At 47.1% G+C, this 19,145-nt stretch overlaps 1 long non-coding RNA gene across 1 annotated transcript; it reads left to right on the top strand.

Annotated features, from left to right (window-relative positions):
- Positions 1-16,554: 16,554 nt before the first annotated feature.
- On the top strand, positions 16,555-17,197 carry LOC115640515. Its single transcript, XR_003997891.1, has 2 exons — positions 16,555-16,652; positions 16,768-17,197. It is a non-coding gene; the product is annotated as an uncharacterized LOC115640515 (long non-coding RNA).
- The last annotated feature ends 1,948 nt before the right edge of the window (positions 17,198-19,145 follow it).

Genomic DNA, 19,145 nt, shown 5'->3' on the forward strand with positions numbered 1-19,145 from the left:
GTCTAGGGTGAGAGGAATGGATTGTTAAAGGGCTGGCAGAAACCTCAGCCAACCACCCATCCCACTTACCTCCTCAATGATACACAGATCTCATTAGCTACACCCACTCAATCACCCCTCCCTGAGACACAGACCCCCCCAGCCACCACCTAACCCACTCAGCCCTCACTGAGACACAGGTTACCCCCTTTCCTTTCCCCTGCCTTCTTCATTAATAATTAGATGCAGATTCTACTTGAAAATTGTGTTTATTGTTGCAAACTAACAGGAGAAGCTGGGGCAGGGTCTGTGTCAGGCAGCTGGCTGGGGAGGCCCAGATGGACAGGGAGTCACTGTCCTGGCTCCTCTGGGGTGTCTGCAGCCCCCTTGGTGACAAACAGTGGGGAGATGGGCTCTCGCCCATGGGCTCTGACTGCATGTTACCGGCCTTGCCTTTCCCTGGGGCCGCAAAGGCAGGGACCTCAGTGCCGCAGTGGTGAGGGGCTTCCGCTCCATGGGTCAGCTCTGGGGTGCTGAGTCCAGCTGGCTGGGGACAGTGGCTGGGACAGGTTCTTTCTTCCTCCCATCGTCTCAGCTGGGTTGATTCTGCTCCTGGGTCAGTGCCCATTGTGTGCTCAGGGAGGGGTCGCACGGTCAGGCAGGGGAATGTCTGCAATCAGCGCCCGTCATCGTCAGAGCAGGGAGTGAATCCTCTTCTAGGGACCAGGTGGGGACCTGGAGCCGTTCCTCTGTGTGCAGAGAAGAGGAGCGTTCTCACCCGTTTTCCTTGCGGCCCCATGTCCCAGGCAGTCTTCAGTGATTTGCCAATGGAGGTTAACTTCACAGCACTGAAATTCTGCACCTTGTCTCCTTTCAGCAGGATCCTCTTTTCTCCTGTGTAGTTTTCGTCATCAAAGAAAACCACAGCTCCTTCAGCAACTTTGAGAGAAAAATATGTGCCCTCTACTTGAGGTGTCTTACTTTGAAATGACTCCTCTGTACCCTTGAAAAAAGGGTGAGGATACAAGGTGATTTTGGAGCTGTCGATTTCCCCCATTGATCATGCACATAGATTTGATGATCCTGCCTTTGAGTGTAGTAGGGAATGGTTGATCTTTTCCTTCCTTGTAGATTATAAAGTCTCTTCCATAACTGAGCAAATCCAAGAAAACCCAGGGGTCTCTCACCAAAGTGATATTCTGGACCGTGGAATCAGTTAATTCCTTGATTATAAGTGGTTTCTCTTCAGAGATCTGCACAGCTGGTGAAGTGTACATTTGGAATATGGCAGTTTTTGCCATGCTGTTCTGCCGTGCCATCAGTCAGAGTTTGAAGTCACTGGATGCTCAGACAGGGCTGGCCTTAGCATGAGGCAAACTGAGGTAGCCGCCTCAGGTGCCAGACTGTGTGTGTGTTGGGGAGGAAAATGCCACTAGGACCCAGAGTGTAGAAAATTGTGTCTGCTGCTGGTGCATATGTCTTCTCTCTGCTCTGGATGCACAGAGATGGGGAGGGCTGTGCTGGAGGAAGGAGGGCACAAGAGATACAACAGGTAGGCAGGAGAAGAGGTGGGAGGGAATAACAGAAAGCAGCAGGAGCTGCAGGGAGAGGTACCTCTCTAGCCCTCCCAGGAGCCTGGACTGATTCACACCAGCTTCTCTGGGAGATTCCTGTTTCCTGCTGCTTCCCTGAACCCACTTGAGGAGAACAGGCAGTCAGCTGAAGTAGTAGGAGCCAGTTAGGCCCTTAAGACACTGATATCTTCCCTCACTCAGGCCCTGCTACCAGCCTGCTTATTTGTCCCCTTCAATTGAGTGTTGAGAGCCACTATAGCTGGCACAGAACAGCAGCCATGAGCGAAAGAAGAAAACGCCCCGCTGGGGCAGCATTTAGAAAAAGAAAACAAGCAAAGGAAGCTTTTCTATCTAAGCAGGAAGGAGCTCTCCTGAGATACATAGACACAAATGTTCACGCTGAGCCTTCCAGCCCCAGTGAGGATGTGAGTGGTGAGGAGATGCCTGATCTTCCAGTTAGTCAGAGTTCAGGTGACCAGTCAGCTACTGCAGCATCCATATCGCCATCTCAAATGGATGTAACCATGCACATTCCTGAACAAAAGTGTAGATCAAAGGCCTGGTCTACACTATGCGTTTAAACCGATTTTAGCAGCGTTAAACCGATTTAACGCTGTACCCGTCCACACTATGAGGCCCTTTATGTCGATATAAAGGGCTCTTTAAATTGATTTCTGTACTCCTGTCCGATGAGAGGAGTAGCGCTAAAATCAGTATTACCATATCGGATTAGGGTTAGTGTGGCCGCAAATCAATGGTATTGGCCTCCGGGCAGTATTCCACAGTGCACCACTGTGATCGCTCTGGACAGCAATCTCAGCTCGGATGCAGTGGCCAGGTAAACAGGAAAAGCCCCGTGAAATTTTGATTTTCATTTCCTGTTTGCCCAGCGTGGAGCTCTGATCAGCACGGGTGGCGATGCAGTCCCAAGTCCAAAAAGAGCTCCAGCATGAACCGTACGGGAGATACTGGATCTGATCGCTGTATGGGGAAACAAATCTATTCTATCAAAGCTCCGTTACAGAAGACGAAATGCCAAAGCGTTTGGAAAAAAAATCTACAGGCTACACAGTGACAAGCGTAACGGGAAGCCAGAGACTCAAATGGACACTCATGGAGGGAGGGAGGGAGGGGGTACTGAGGACTCCAGCTATCCCACAGTCCCCAGCAGTCTCCGAAAAGTATTTGCATTCTTGGCTGAGCTCCCAGTACCTGTAGGTTCAAACACATTGTCCGGCGTGGTTCAGGGAATAGCTCGTCAATTTACTCCCCCCCCCCACGTGAAAGAAAAGGGAAAGAAAGCATTTCTTGACTTCTTTCAATGTCACCCTATGTCTGCTGAATGCTGCTGGTAGACGCGATGCTGCGGCAGTGAAGAGAAGTATCCGCTCCTCTCCCCTCCCCGGTGGCAGACGGTGCAGTAGGACTGGTAACCGTCCTTCTTATCAACCGGTGAGCGCTCCTGGCTGGCTTCAGGTGAGGCTGGCCGGGGGCGCCTGGGTGGAAATAGGAATGACTCCCGGTGCAGAATGGCGGGTAACCGTCTTCATCATAGCAACTGTGGGCTGAGCTTCAATCACCCCCCTCCCTTTCATGTGAAAAGAAAAGATTCTGTACTGCCTGGACTATCATAGCAGTGGGATGCTGGGCTCCTCTCCCCCACACGGCTTAATGTCCTGCCTGGACTATCATGGCACCAGGAGGCTGCCTCCCCCTCGTTTTATGTCACTAAAAACTCAGTGTTTCTTATTCCTGCATTCTTTATAACTTCATGACACAAATGTGGGGGACACTGCAACGGTAGCCCAGGAAGGTTGGGGGAGAAGGGAAGCAACGGGTAGGGTTATTGCAGGGGCACCCCCCGTGAATGGCATGTAGCTCATCATTTCTGCGGGATCTGACACAGCCCTCGTCCAGACTAACCCGCGGCATCGGCGGGTTAGAATCGATTGCTCGGGGATCGATATATCGCGTCTAGTCTGGACGCGGTATATCGATCCCCGAGCGCGCTTACATCGATTCCGGAACTCCATCAATCCGAACGGAGTTCCGGAATCGACACGGAGAGCTGCGGACATCGATGCGGCGCCGTCCAGACTGGTGAGTACCTCGATTTTAGAAATTCGACTTCAGCTACGTTATTCTCGTAGCTGAAGTTGCGTATCTAAAATCGATTTTAATTCCTAGTCTGGACGTGGCCACAGAGCAGCTGTACTCTCTGATACACTGCTTCTCTAGTACATTTGCCCCATATTCTAGGCAGGACTGACTATTTTTAGAAACCATAAAGGAGGGATTGACTCTGGGAGTCATTCCCAGTTTTGCTTTTGCACCCCTGGCCGATCTCAGCCAGGGGCACCCATGATAGCAGCAGACAGCACAGAAGGACAGATAACCGTCATCTCATTGCCAAATTCCACTGGCAGCAGACGGTACAGAACGACTGATAACCATCTCTGCTATCATGCAAAAGCAAATGAATGCTGCTGTGTAGCGCTGGAGTATCGCCTCTGTCCGCGGCATCCAGTACACATACGGTGACTGTAAAAAAAAAAGCTGAACAGGCTCCATGGTTGCCGTGCTATGGCATCTGCCAGGACAATCCAGGGAAAAAGGGCACGAAATGATTGTCTGCCGTTGCTTTCCCGGAGGAAGGAATAACTGACGACATTTACCCAGAACCACCTGTGACAATGATTTTTGCCCCATAAGCCACTGGGCTCTCAACCCAGAATTCTAAGGGGCGGGGGAGACTGCGGGAACTATGGGATAGCTACGGAATAGCTACCCACAGTGCAACGCTCCGGAAATCGACGCTAGCCTCGGACCATGGACGCACATTGCCGAATTAATGTGCTTAGTGTGGCCGCGTGCACTCGACTTTATACAATCTGTTTTATAAAACCAATTTATGTAAAATCAGAATAATCCCGTAGTGTAGACGTACCCTGAGAAGAGTGTGGTGGAGGCACAAGAAACAGCTTTGTTTCTTAAGCCTAGATGATCCAGGACTGTGGACCTACTTGAGCAGCAGCCTGAGGGACTTCCTTGTACTGCCTGGGCCACAGCAAGTGAAAAACGTCATGTGCCCCAAAGACAATGAAAATAGAAGTTTCCATCCAACATATTACTGGAGTGAAATCCCCAATGGTGGCAAAGTGGAGAGGCCATGGCTTATGTACTCAAAAACCCAGAATGCTGCATACTGTTTTTCTTGCAAACTCTTCCAGTCTAATGTTCCAGCCACATTGGGTTCTACAGGAACAAAAGACTGGAAAAATCTGTCTAGAAATCTGGCATGCCATGAGAAGGCAGCAAATCACCAGAGAGCATTCCATAGGTGGAAAGAATTTGAAATGAGACCAAGGTTAAAGGCCACCATAGATGATCAGCATCAAGAGAAGATTACATTGCCGGGCGCTTTACTGGCAAAATGTTCTGAAAAGGCTCATTGCCAATGTGAGAATGCTTGCTACTCAAACCTAGCACTGCATGGCACTTCAGATCAGCTGTATGTGCCAGACAATGGAAACTTCCTTAAAACTGTGGAGCTGATGGCTGAGTTTGATGCTGTACTTCAGGAGCATCTAAGAAGGGTTACCACCCAAGAAATGTACACACACCACTACCTTGGGAAAACAATTCAAAATGAGATCATCCAGTTACTGTCAACGAAAGTCAAACAGAAGATTGTGGCAGATCAGAAGTCAGCAAGATATTACTCTGTGATTCTGGACTGCACACCTCACATCAGCCATATGGAACAAATTACTTGAATGGTGTGTTTTGTAACGACAACAGAACCAAGTGAAAACTCCCCTGCGGTAGTGACTGTCAGAGGGCATTTTCTAGAATTTATTGACATAGATGATACTACAGGAGCTGGTATGACAAATGTGCTTCTTAAAAAGCTGGAAGATATGGAAATTGCGATAGCTGACATGGGAAGTCAGGACTACAATAATGGTGCCAACATGAGAGGAAAGAACAGAGGAGTGCAGACATAGAGCCGAGAGTTAAAACCTTGAGGGTTTTTTTTGTCCCATGCAGTTCTCATTCTTTGAACTTGGTGGTCAGTGATGCAGCATCAGCTTCTAGTGAGGCTGCTGAAGGTTTTTAATGTAATTCAAAGCATATTTCTCTGCATCAACTCATTGATGGCAAATTTTGAAGCAACATCTGGGAATATCCTCTCTGACACTGTAACCACTGAATGGGAAAGTCACGTGGAGGCAATAAAGCCTATCAAACACCAAATTGGGAAGATAGATGATGCCATAGTTGCCAATATGGAGGAGAATGCTATGACAGGAACTGTTTGTGGGAGAACAGTGGCAGAGGGAAATGGAACCATCAGAAACATACATAACTTCACATTTCTGTGTGGCTTAGTGCTGTGGCCTGACATACTGTTTGAAATAAACGTTGTAAGCAAGAGACTCCAGGGTGTTGACCTTGATACATCTGGAGCAATGGAACAAGTGGACAACACAAAGACATTCCTACAGTCTTACCAGTCAGATGAGGGATTTAAAAACATTCTGAAGAGTGCACAGAATTGGCAGAGGAACTTCACACTGAAACTATTTTCCCACCCATTCAAGAATACAAGAGTCACCGAAGAAGACGACATTTTGATTACGAGGCACGGGATAATCCCATAGGAGACCCCAAACAACAATTCAAAGTTGAATTCTTTAACCAAATGCTAGATTGTGCAATACAGTCAACAGAACAATGTTTCATGCAGCTCAAGGAACACAGCAGTATATTTGGGATGTTGTATGATAGTCCAAAACTCCTCATTATACCTGATGAAGACCTGCACCAGCAATGCAGGGCACTAGAGACAGTGTTGACACGTGATGACGTGTGATATTGATGTGAGTGATTTAGGTGCCAAAGGCTGTTCTGGAATGTATGTGCACAAATAAAATGACCACCTTCTTTCCAAATGCTTTCGTTGCTCTATGCATACTTCTAACACTTCCTGTAACAGTTTCCAGTGGAGAATGCAGCTTTTCCAAGCTGAAATTAATAAAAACACATCTATGCTCCACAGTGACACAGGAGAGGCTGGTTGGCCTTGCAACCATCTCAATAGAGCATGAGCTGGCCCAGACTGTGGACCTTCAGGAAGCCGTTCAAATCTTTGCAACCGTGAAGGCATGGAAGGCACCACTTTGATTATTAAAACAGATAAAATTTTTGAACAAGGCATTTTAAGTTGTTAGTTCTCCTTTATTGGGGTAGGTAGCAGAGCAGTACTATGAGAGAAGTAGAAGAGAAAGAAGGCAGAACTGAGACCCTTCAAAGTTTTGACCCAAGTGATGTGGCATGGGAGCGTCATTTGAGCTGCCTGCCTCAGGTGCCAAAATGTTGTGGCCTGGTCCTATGCTCAGATTGGAAATGTTCCTTCCCCAGCAGCCAAATTGCACTTATATAGTCTCCTTTGCTCCCAAGATATGAGGTTTGCTAGCCTGGGGGAAGGTCAGGGCATGCGCTGGGCTTCCTAGAAAAGAGGAGGGACCGGGTGTGACGGATTGGATCACAGAAACCCTCTTGAGAGCTGCCACCCAATGTGCAAAGAGTACCTCTGCTCCTGTTTTCCTTCCAGCTCAAGACTCCAGCACCCTGTCTTGCTGATCCAGACACTCCCATCTGCTCCAACAAAGACCCAGGGTCTGAATTGCTTGCCCGAAATCTGCAGGTTTACCTGAAAGCACCTAACAGAAGTGTGCTTGTCTTTAGCACTCATATGCCCAGCTCCCAGTGGGGTCTAAACCTAAAGAAATCTGTTTTACTCTGTATAAAGCTTAAACAGGGTAAACTCATAAATTGTTCGCCCTCTATAACACTGATAGAGAGATATACACAGTTATTTGCTCCCTCCAGTATTAATACATATTCTGAGTTAATTAATAAGTAAAAAGTGATTTTATTAAATACAGAAAGTAGGATTTAAGTGGTTCCAAGTAATAACAGACAGAACAAAGTAACTCACCAAGCAGAATAAAATAAAATGCAAATATCTATTTCTAACCAAACTAAATACAGATAATCTCGCCCTCAGAGATGCTTCAGTAAGTTTTTTCCTCAGACTGGACGCCTTCCAGGGCTGGCCACAATTCTTTCCCCTGGTACAGTTCTTGTTCCAGCTCAGGTGGTAGCCAGGGGATTCTTCATGATGGCTCCTGTCCCCGCTCTGTTCTGTTCCACCCATTTATATATCTTTTGCACAAGGCAGGAATGCTTTGTCCCTCTGGGTTTCAACTCTCCCGCTCCCCACACTGGAAAAGCACCAGGTTAAAGATGGATTCCAGTTCAGGTGACATGATCACATATTACTGTGTGGGTATGGCTACACTCGGAACTTCAAAGCGCTGCCACGGGGAGCACTGCCGCGGCAGCGCTTTGAAGTGTGAGGGTGTGGCTACACTTACAGCTGTACAGCGCTGGGAGTTACAGCTGTCTTCGTACAGCTGTGTAGGGAAAGCGCTGCTGTGTGGCCACATTTGCAGCATTTGCAGCGCTGTTGGGAGTGGTGCATTGTGGGCAGCTATCCCAGCGTTCAGGTGGCTGCAACGTGCTTTTCAAAAGAGGGGGTGGGGTGGAGTCTGACAGGGAGCGTGGGGGAGACAGAGAGAATGGATTTTTGGAGCTGACGCTGTTCTCAGCTCCCTGCCTTGCAAGTTCTAAGGACTGGAAGATACACAGCACCTACCTTCAATCATTTTAAAAGTTTCGATCCCTTCCCCCACCCCTCTCTTATTCACTAAATGCAAATTATGCACTCCTAAATAGCCTTCAGACCACATAAGCAGCTGCTCAACACGGACTCCCTCCTCCCCCTCCGCCATGTGGCTTCTCTCCTCAAGCAAACAGCTGTGAACATGCCAAAGCAATTCCCCTGCCTGCCTCTGCTCGCTCACTGGAGCAAAGAGCAGCTGTGTTTGATTTTTAGATAAGCAGCTCCGGGGTGCCCGGAGTTCAGCCACTCTTCCGGTTTGTTGTGAACAGGCATTCTGGGATACCTCCTAATACCCTGGAGGCCAATAACAGCGCTTTTGGTGGCCCCATTTGACGAGCAGCGCTGCATCACCAGCGCTGCAATCGTTATACCCCAAGCAGACCAGGTGTATAGCCAGCGCTGCAGCCAGGGAGTTGCAGCGCTGGATGTGCCTTGCAGGTGTGGACAGTTACTAAGTTGCAGCGGTGTAAACCCACCACCAGCGCTGCAACTCTCCAGTGTAGCCATGGCCTGAGTGTGGTCGCAGCGCCAGCACTGGGGGAGAGCTCTCCCAGCACTGCATGTACTCCACATCCTCATGGGATTTGGCTTGCAGCACTGGGAGCTGCGCTCCCAGCGCTGCAGCACTGTTTACACTGGCGCTTTGCAGCGCTGTATCTTGCAGCGCTCAGGAAGGTGTTTTATTCACACCCCTGAGTGAGAAAGTTGCAGCGCTGTAAAGCACCAGTGTAGCCAAGCCCTCAGACCCCAAGCCTTCATTCCTCCCAGCCTGACTCACAGGAAGGCCTGCCTGCAAACAGAGCCATCCAGTCAATTGTTCTGTTGATGGGAGCCATTAAGATTCCATACCACCATTAATGGCCCACACTTTGCATAATGACAATAGGCTCTCAGAGTTTTATTTCATATTTCTAGTTTCAGATACAAGAGTGATACCTTTATACAAATAGGACGACCACACTCAGTAGGCAATAAGCTTTGTAATGATACCTTACAAGAGACCTTTTGCATGAAGCATATTTTGGTTACATTATATTCCCTCATCAATTTTTTATAAAATCATATAGACTGCAACGTCACACTGTGTGCCTTCACGCCCTGGAGATTTTTGATCAGCACGAGTCATGTCCTTGTAGAAACAATGCCCATTCCGAACTCTCCTGAGGAAGGTGCAGTTTTTGGTCCCATTTGAGCAGCGACCCTGCCAGAGTGGCTGTGTGGCATTGCAGAGAACCACGCCAGGGTGATGTCCCAAGGACTTCTCTATAACTAGCACCCACCAAGCATCCATGATAAATCCATCCAGCTCCAGGGATTCCTTCTGCTGCCTGGTGGGTACTACAGGACATCCTGAAATACTGAACTTCACACCATTTTGGATGGAGCACACGCTGGGCTCTCACAGCTCACACCAATGGGTTGTGTTGTGAGTTGGATTGGACAGGACACAGAGGCCTCAAAGATCGGGGAACCATTGTGCCAGGCACAGCAGAGTCACACAGTGAAAAACAGATCCTGCCCTACTGACATCAAGGCATTTGTTATGTAAGCAGAGTCAGAATGAGCATCTGGTGGTGAGCTGTGGACAAGGACTTCAGGAGCTGATCTTGTTTGCATGGGCACACCCTCCCTGCCTAACATGATGGACTGCCTGCCCAAATGGTCATTTTGGCTGCTGTGGGATCCCCAGTCTCTTTGTTATCGGGGCAGGAATAATAAAGGGTTGTTGTCCTGGTTATGTGAATCAAGGACAGTAGAATTGTACTTGGCATTTTATGATCGAGGGACTTGTCCTCAACTTAGCAGCACTCGCTAGACAAGGGACATGGGTTCCAAAGCCCAGTGAACTGAGGGAGGCTGGAGACAGGTATGTATACCTGGTAGTATGGGCCCTGTCTGAGGGTTCTAAAAACTATTTTGACCCCTTATTTCGCAACTGTGTAATAATAATTTTGATTCCATTAGGAGTCTTGTTACAGGCTGCAGAGCTGAGATCTCTGATACCTGGGTCTAAGTGTTAGACCTACTTTGGGCTAGTGGTGCGCTAACACTGAGGCTCCTCTACTACCAGCTAAACTCACTGAGGCCATGGCTACACTTACAGTTTTGCAGCGCTGGTAGTTACAGCTGGGTTCATACAGCTGTGTAGGGCCAGCGCTGCAATGTGGCCACACTGACAGCTACCAGCACTGCAGTGTGGCCACATTTGCAGCACTTGCAGCGCTGTTGGGAGTGGTGCATTGTGGGCAGCTATCCCAGCATTCAAGTGGCTGCAACGTGCTTTTCAAAAGAGGGGGGTGGGGTGGAATGTGACAGGGAGCGTGGAGGAGACAGAGAGAATGGATTTTTGGAGTTGACACTGTTCTCAGCTCCCTGCCTTGCAAGTTCTAAGGACTGTGCCTACCTTCAATCATTTTAAAAGTTCTAACTCCCTTCCCCCACTCCTCTCTCATTCACTAAATGCAAATTATATATTGCTAAATACCCGTCAGACCAGATCAGCAACTGCTCAACACGGACTTCCCCCTCCCCCTCTGCCGTGTGAGCATGCCGTTTCTCTCTTCAAGCAAACAGCTGTGAACATTCCAAAGTAATTCCCCTGCCTGCCTCCGCTCGCTCAGCAAACAGGAGCTGTGTTTGTTTTTTAAATAAGCAGTTTGGCTGAACTCCGAGCTCTCCCTTTCCTCCGGTTTGTTGTGGACAGGAATTCTGGGATACCTCCTTATACCCCGGAGGTCAATAAAAGCGCTGGTGGGGTCCACACTTGCTGACCAGCGCTGGATCACCAGCACTGGAATCCCTACACCCGAGGCTCGACCGGGTGTACAGCCAGCGCTGCAACCAGGGAGTTGCAGCGCTGGCCGTGCTTTGCAAGTGTGGCCACATCCTAAGTTGCAGCGCTGTAACCCCCTCACCAGCACTGCAACTCTCTAGTGTAGCCATGGCCTGAGAGTGGAAGTCACTAAAATGCTGGCATTACAAAGAGCTGAGATCACTGAGAGCTGGGTTAAGTGTGTTGGCGGGGACTGAAGACAAGTTGGTGAGCGGCTAGCAGAGAGGTGTGGAGAGTGGAGCAGAGCGGATAGCAGGGCGGCTGATGGAGAGGAACGGAGAGTGGAGCAGATAGCAGGGCGGCTGGTGGAGAGCAGAGCGGAGTGGATAGCAGGGTGGCTGGCGGAGAGCGGAGCAGATAGCAGGCTGGCTGGCAGATAGCGGAGCGAAGCAGATAGCAGGGCAGCTGGTGGAGAGGGGAGCGGAGTGGATAGCAGGTTGACTGGCGGAGAGGAACGTAGCAGAGAGCAGAGTGGCTGGTGGACAGCAGAGCAGATAAGGGCTGCTGGCGGAGAGCAAAGCAGAAAGCAGGGCGGCTGGCGGAGAGGAACGGAGAACAGAGCAGAGAGCAGGGTGGCTGGTGGACAGCGGAGCGGAGCGGATAGCAGGGCGGCTGGCGGAGAGGAACGGAGAACAGAGCAGAGAGCAGGGTGGCTGGTGGACAGCGGAGCAGAGCGGAAAGCAGGGTGGCTGGTGGAGAGGTGCAGCTGGTAGTGAAGGTAACAGCAGAACCCCACGGAGAGACGTGGCACTCGGCCATCAACCCGAGCGGTGGAGCATGTAAGAAGCTCCCCATACCTCTCTCACTTCCACCAAGGTGTTGGTGTCACTAGGCATAAATCTAGGTAGCTCGAGAGGGTGGACGATCACGAGTGTCGATGAAGCCCTCCTGCTCAGGCCTCAATAAACCAGTGTTCCTCCATGTTAAACACTTTGTGTAACCTAATGTACTAATAGCTGCAAAAATGTAGCATTAGCAGTTAGTTTTCGGTTGTAAGAGCCAGTTCTCTGCTGTAATACATTGAAGCTAGGCTAAAGCCCGCTCAAGGCCGTTTTAAAATACTGTATACATGTCTCAGCAGCAGAAAGGGGGGAGGAAGGGGGAAGACAAAAGATTGAGTGAGAAAAGATACTGCAGCTGGATGGGAAAGGAGGTGGGAGTGAGAGATCAGCTAGTCAGCAAGAAAAAATTCTCAGAAAGCAACTGGGATATAAAAGGAGGAAACTGCTTGTGTTAGGTGTGCATGATTTAAGGCGTCAGCCTCCCTGCACCGCTTTGAGATCTCAAATAAACTTTGTTTGCTTCTCCACCCTGGTGTGTTTATTGGCGCTATGCACTCTGGGCAACGAACCACTGTTGCTCGCCTCAGGCACCCTTTGTGCCTGCAACAGTTTTGGCGTCCCTCGGTGGGCGGAGATGAAAATTAGCCTTGCCCAGATCCCTCTTGGTGGTCGACGGATTGCAGCGATGCCGACGCCCAGCTCGCACCGGTGACTTCACCGGGGGCCTCGGCGGAGATGCGGTGTGAGTGACCCCAAAGGGCACAACGGTGCAACGCGCTCGAGTAGTGGAGAAGCAGTTGTGGGCGACAGTGAGGAACCGGTCCCTTGGATAAGGTAGGAACAGTCCAGTAGTGTGGACTTAGGCCCGGGGCTGGGGACGCCCAGTCATTGTAATTCCCATTAGACGATAGAGCGTCATATAATGGATCAAGGGCATGGTATGGGGCGCCAGGTACGGTGTACACCCCTAGAATGCATTCTGGAGAATTGGAAGGTGTTTGGCTCGAATCCGATGACTAAAAATAAACTGAAAAAGTTCTGTACAGTAAACTGGCCTCAATATCAGCTAGAGGACCAGAAAAGGTGGCCACCGGAAGGATCACTTAATTATAACACGATCCTCCAATTACTCCTGTTTTGTCAGTGAACGGGTAGCTTCTGAAGCTGTTTGTATGAAGAGCTCTTGTAAAAAAAATCCCCCATCATAGCTCCCGTTCTTCCCCCTGTCTGGCGGAGTGCAAGGATTTAAAAGCAGGTTAGGGATAGTGCAGGGACAAAGGAGAGACCTGTCTAGAAAGGGGAGACCCTATGTCCTAGTGCACTCTCTCCCTATTGTAGCTAAAAAGCAAGATCAGATGCAGAATGGTACTGGGGGCCAGTGTGAGCGACTGTTACCGGAAGATGCCCAGAGTACCCTGTGAAGCAAAAGCTCGTGACCAGGACTACTCTAACGCAAGCCCGGTAACCAGTGGATCTTTATGAGGTCCGACCCATGGTGGGCTGACTCGGCCTGGCATCGTCCGGTGAGGAAGCTACCTGGGTCTAGGAGTGTGTGAACCCATCTTCCCTCCCCCTTTCCTTTCCGTGTGGGCTACTGACAGTCTGATCATCTCACAGGATGCAATCAGAGTAAGTGGCACCGTCTCCCAGAGACTAGCCGACGCTCTTTGCTGAAGGGAGGTGTAGGAGGGTCGTGGCCATCCTCGTTAGCCTCTCCTGTGTGAGTACCCTGTAGGGAGAAATCCTTAGTTTATGAGCCGCTAGTGCGGACAGGGCACCCTCCCTGTGTGTGTAAGTGGAAAATGGGGGGGGGGACAGTCTAAACATTCCATCTCACCCCCTAAGGGTACCCCAGCATATTACATGTACGTACATTATGGTTCATCAACCTGCAGGTATTTAAAGAATTGAAATATTTACAGGTGTGAAAATCCATCTAAACAATGCCCACTGGAACGTACTTTAATCTAGATAAGACCATACATCTAAGAGGAGCTTTTAATCACCAAAAAGCCCTAACACAGCATGAGCAAATTTGTCTATTAAAAAAAGAAACGGGTTAATTTAAAATTCATCTTGGCCCAGGAATGAAGGGGGTGATTTCTCTGCGTTCAGGGTCAGGAATCGGTGCGGACTGTGCTTGGTGCAGGGAGGGGCTGCTTTCAGCCCCAGCTGGCTGTGAAAAAAATATAGACAAAGGCGAACCAAAGGCAATACAAGTTACAGAACTAAGATTACATTTGCAAAGCTTAACTGTCCAGTAAGATCCCACAGTGTGCCTTTGTGACCCCAGAGCCGATGTGGCTTGGTGACACCAAAAAAGCCACAGGCAGCCAACCTGGACTGGAATCTCTAAAAAAAATGCCACAGGAGATTCCAGGGTGTAAGAGAACAGCCCTCCCAAGAGCAGAAGCATGTTGGAAATTCTGGACAAGCTGTATACAGAATAATCTCCCATCCATCTCTCCCCCTTCTCTGAACATTATACACAGAAGTGACCAGTCTGGACGTATGTGTGTGAGTAAAAAAGGGGCTTAGGGCCTGGGGCATTAATGTTTTCCTGAGTAATAAGGGAGCATTCCCAATGCTCTCCATTGTCGTTCTATTATTTTATTAATGAAGCTTTAAAATTCAGTTATATGGTGTGTTTTCTTTATCTTCCCCCAATGATCCTGTAGTGTCAGCCTGATCACCTGACACAAGGAATAGATTGGTAACAGAAATTTGTCACAGTTTGGTAAGCAATTAAAAAGGGGGGAGCCCTGCAGAATTTACACCATCTATTTGTTTTACCCTTGTTATTTTGTGTTTGCTTTGCTTGGTAGTGTTGGTGTTATATGTTAAAAATTGCATAAGTAAAAGTGAGTCCTAATAGGATAAAAAAACGCGTTCTGGTTCTGTTCTGTTTAACCGGTTACTGTTGTTTTTCTGCTCTGTTCATTTGGGCATTAGAAGTGTGGGTGGAACTGAGCTTCTCGTTCGTAATTTCTCAGAGTGGATGCCATGCGTGCGAGGAAGCTCTGAGGTTAAATTGAAATCCTTCTGTCCCGTCCCCTGTAGCGGTCAGTGTATAGAAGTGGGAAAGCCTGGCTTACATTGTAAGTTCCTCTGCTCTGTGTAATTCTCTCTCCTGTTTAAGTGTCAGACAGATGAATAAGTCTCTGGGTAAACCCTCTAAGGATAGTCCTTTAAATTATGTATTAAGTAAATGGCCTTTGCCCAGTGAGCCATGTGTTTTTGTCCAGGTGACAAGCCTCACGAGGGAGAACTCGGGTAGCCTTGTGAGTAAGAATGTTTAAGGGAAGAGACCAGGAGGGGTGGGGGCTAGTTGAGAAGCCCACCCTCCTAGCTAAACTGGTAGTGGAACAAGTTGGTGCCCATGGAAGGGACGGTTCAGCAAAAAAAGCAGGATCGGGCCCAGGCGGGCAGGCAACAGACAGAAAGATTGAAAAACAGGTTGGAAAACTTTGAGGGTGTAGTGGAAGAAAGAAGTCAGTAAGTGTAAGCATGGGGATTTCAAATACCCAGGACTTACTTAAAATGGTAAGTTAAGTTAATAAAAGTGGCTACTGGAAGACAAGCAAGTAATTTAAAGGAGAGTAAAAAGTTAACTCTGTAGTTGCTGAAGGAAACAGTAGTTAAACTTTGTAAAAATGCTAAAAAAAAATTCTTGGTGTCTGTAAAATGTTTGTAAATAAATTCAGGCAAAAAAATTATTGGATTGCAATAATTTAATTTGGCTATAAACAAGTTAGTTAAATTAGCTAAAGAATGTATATACAGTGTAATGTAATTAAAAACCTGGGCTGCCTATAAAACAAATACAAAAAAATATGGGGTAATTCCTCTGTTTTGCCTGAAGTCAACAAGGGTATTTGTATATTTTAAGCAATAATTGTCTGCCTAGAAGGGGTAAACCTTTTTTTTTTTTTGTCCTTCAGATAATCAGAGAAAACTGATGCCAGCTGAACAGCATTCAACGTACCATGCATTTACTGGCACAATAGAAATTATGTTTTGTGTTCTATGTTCTGTCTTGTGGTGTTTGTCTTGTGGCCGGAATTGTAGTGTTTAATATTTTTACAGAATAGTCTAGTTTAAAATCAAACAAAAAGGTTAAATTAAAATGCAAATACTTGTTTTGTTCAACTTGAAATACAAAGTGTTTAAATAAATCAGAAAAATGTAATATACTAAAGTCTAATGCATTTCCTTAAGTAAGAAAAAAAATTTCATTGGCCAAATTGTTAATTGCAAAAATTGTTGTTAAAATTTGCATACCAACAGTCTTTAAAAGCAAAAACATAAAAAGTTAACCCACTCCCCATATTGTATATGGAATCCTTCTGGCTACCTTAAATTTCTAGCCAGAGGGTTGGGAATGGTGGGAGGCTATTGGACTAGAGGTTGTATTGAGTAAACTCCTCAAAGTGGGTGTGCTTGTCCTGGTTTGTGGCTCCAAAGCTCTGTAATAAGGTTACTTTAGTAAAAGGATATATGTGGCATACATTCAATAATAAAACTAATATACTGTATAATGGCAATGTTTATGTGTGCGTTGTTGGAAAAAGGTGTATAAGTAAAAAGTAAAAGTTTCCTTTGTAGGTTAAAAAAAAAGCCAAGAAAAACACAAAAAACAAAATAAATTAACTACAAAATAAAATAAAATAAAATAAAATAGCAAGCTCAGGCTATAAATAAAACACTAACTCCACTCAAAAACACTGCTCACAGTTAAAACTTTGCTGACAATCAGAAAAAGAAGGGCTTAAATTTGCCCACGCAGCTATGAAATCTAAAAAACACTGCCAGGCACTAATAAAATGTGTTAAGTTTCTTTTCTCACAGATAAAGAAGCGCTACCCAAAAACCCTAGCAGTCCTGCCACTCCTTGAAACCAGGAGACAGGATCAATGTAAAGGTCAACCAATAAAAAACTGCTCTGGCTCCACCCTGAAAAGGCCCTTATTAAGTCCCGCTGACTACCAACACCACTGTAAAGTGCCAAAGACTGACTGCTTGAACCCAAGATTCTCACTGCAAAAAAACCCCTCCACATCGGAAAAATTCTCCTACTAATGATTAGCCTATTTCGCCTTCTAGCTCCACTGTGCCTTCTGGACAGCAGGGAAAAAGTACAAGGTAAAGTGCTAGTAACCTCTCCCTTGTCCACTGACAAATCTACTATGCCTTTGAATTTTTTCTAGAAAAATCAAAACCATTACAGGGTGATGTGCTGGTAACCTCTCCTCTGTAAAATGCTAAACCACGACTGTTTTTTTTTAAAAAAAGAAACATTAGCTCTACTAAAATTGCCATTAAGTCCAGAAATTCCTAACTAAAAAAAAAATTAAAGACTGACCCTGGTAAAAAAAACAAAAAATTATACACTGGCAGAAGAACATTTGTGGAACCCATGCTTGGGAATGTGGTATTAATTAAATTTTGGGGTTTAATCTACAGGCTGCTCCCTGTGTTTTGAATAAATCCTTCAGCATGTATAGTTCTCTCTAATTAAAGTTTAAATAACAAGTACCCAAAAAGTTTGTTCTGCCACTAGAAATTTTACCCATATTAAAACCATTCCAGTAACTTTCCCCTCCTATGCTATTAATGTTAATGCCTTTTAACAGTACTTAAAAATAGTTAAATAACAGGTGTATTATAGTACTACACCAAAAAAAAGGTATTAAATATAACTAAAGCTAAAAAGACATTGCAGTGAAATCTAGTATGTTTAGAAATTTGGAATTTCCTGAATAACCAGCTGATGGCCATTCAAAGTAATCTTAAGTACCAGACTTGGCCCACTGCCCTTACAGACGCATCAGGAATACCATCTAATCTGTGATCATGGAGACATACATGGACACTTCCTGGGTGGAAGTGTGGCTTCACAGGGCGGGGTGTGCGCCCTTATAGGAAATAAATGCTGTACTTATGTCCCAGAAAACACACAGAATATTAACAAGCACATCCTGTCAGTCAAACAAGCTTTTAAACAGTAAAAGGCCCAGAAAAGAAAACCCGCTATTTCTGATTCCCTCTGCGGCTGGTTACTCAACATGGAAAAACTAGGGGAAGGCATTGTTCACCTCCTGCTCACTGGTGTGGTGTTGTGTATCGTTACTCTTCTCTTGCTTGCTTGTTGTAAAGCACTCCAGCTCCCTAAAGCTTAATCACATGTTATCCTTTAAATGTAACAACACTCAGCCAAAAGTTTGTTGAGTATTCTCAAAGGAGGGAGTTGTTGGTGTCACTAGGCATAAATCTAGGTAGCTCGGGAGGGTGGACGATCACGAGTGTCGATGAAGGCCTCCTGCTCAGGCCTCAATAAACCAATGTTCCTCCGTGTTAAACACTTTGTGTAACCTAATGTACTAATAGCTGCAAAAATGTAGCATTAGCAGTTAGTTTTCGGTTGTAATACATTGAAGCTAGGCTAAAGCCCGCTCAAGGCCGTTTTAAAATACTGTGTACATGTCTCAGCAGCAGAGAGGGGGGAGGAAGGGGGAAGACAAAAGATTGAGTGAGAAAAGATACTGCAGCTGGATGGGAAAGGAGGAGGGAGTGAGAGATCAGCTAGTCAGCAAGAAAAAATTCTCAGAAAGCAACTGGGATATAAAAGGAGGAAACTGCTTGTGTTAGGTGTGCATGATTTAAGGCGTCAGCCTCCCTGCACCGCTTTGAGATCTCAAATAAACTTTGTTTGCTTCTCCACCCTGGTGTGTTTATTGGCGCGGCACACTGGGCGACGGACCCCCCGCTGTTGCTTGGCCTTGGGCACTATCTATGCCGGCAACAAAGGCTGGGAGGTAAACTCTGCAGATGAACTTCTGAACTCTGGGGCTGCACTGACCAAGGTCAGAAACTGTGGGAGGGGTGACGGTTGGTTGCTGGACTTAAGACCCTGAGGGGAAAAGCACACTGCCAAACTCACTTGGGGGTGGGTCTTTGCTCATAGTTTGTGTTATGACTCGTGTTTGTGGTGTTTCCCCAAGATAACGCCACGTTGTTTCCCTCCTTTATTAAAAGACTTTTGCTACACTCAGACTGTGCTTGGAGAGGGAAAGAATTGCAGCTTAGAGGCGCCCGGGGGGGGGGTATATAATTGTCCCAGGTCACTGGGTGGGGGCTCGAGCCGGTTATGCATTGCGTTATTGAAACGGAACCCCTGGATACTTCACCCGGCCCCTAGTGCTGCCAGCTCTGACGGGCAGAAGGGT

Source organism: Gopherus evgoodei, unplaced genomic scaffold (assembly GCF_007399415.2).
Source record: "Gopherus evgoodei ecotype Sinaloan lineage unplaced genomic scaffold, rGopEvg1_v1.p scaffold_31_arrow_ctg1, whole genome shotgun sequence".
Classification (NCBI taxonomy): domain Eukaryota; kingdom Metazoa; phylum Chordata; order Testudines; family Testudinidae; genus Gopherus; species Gopherus evgoodei.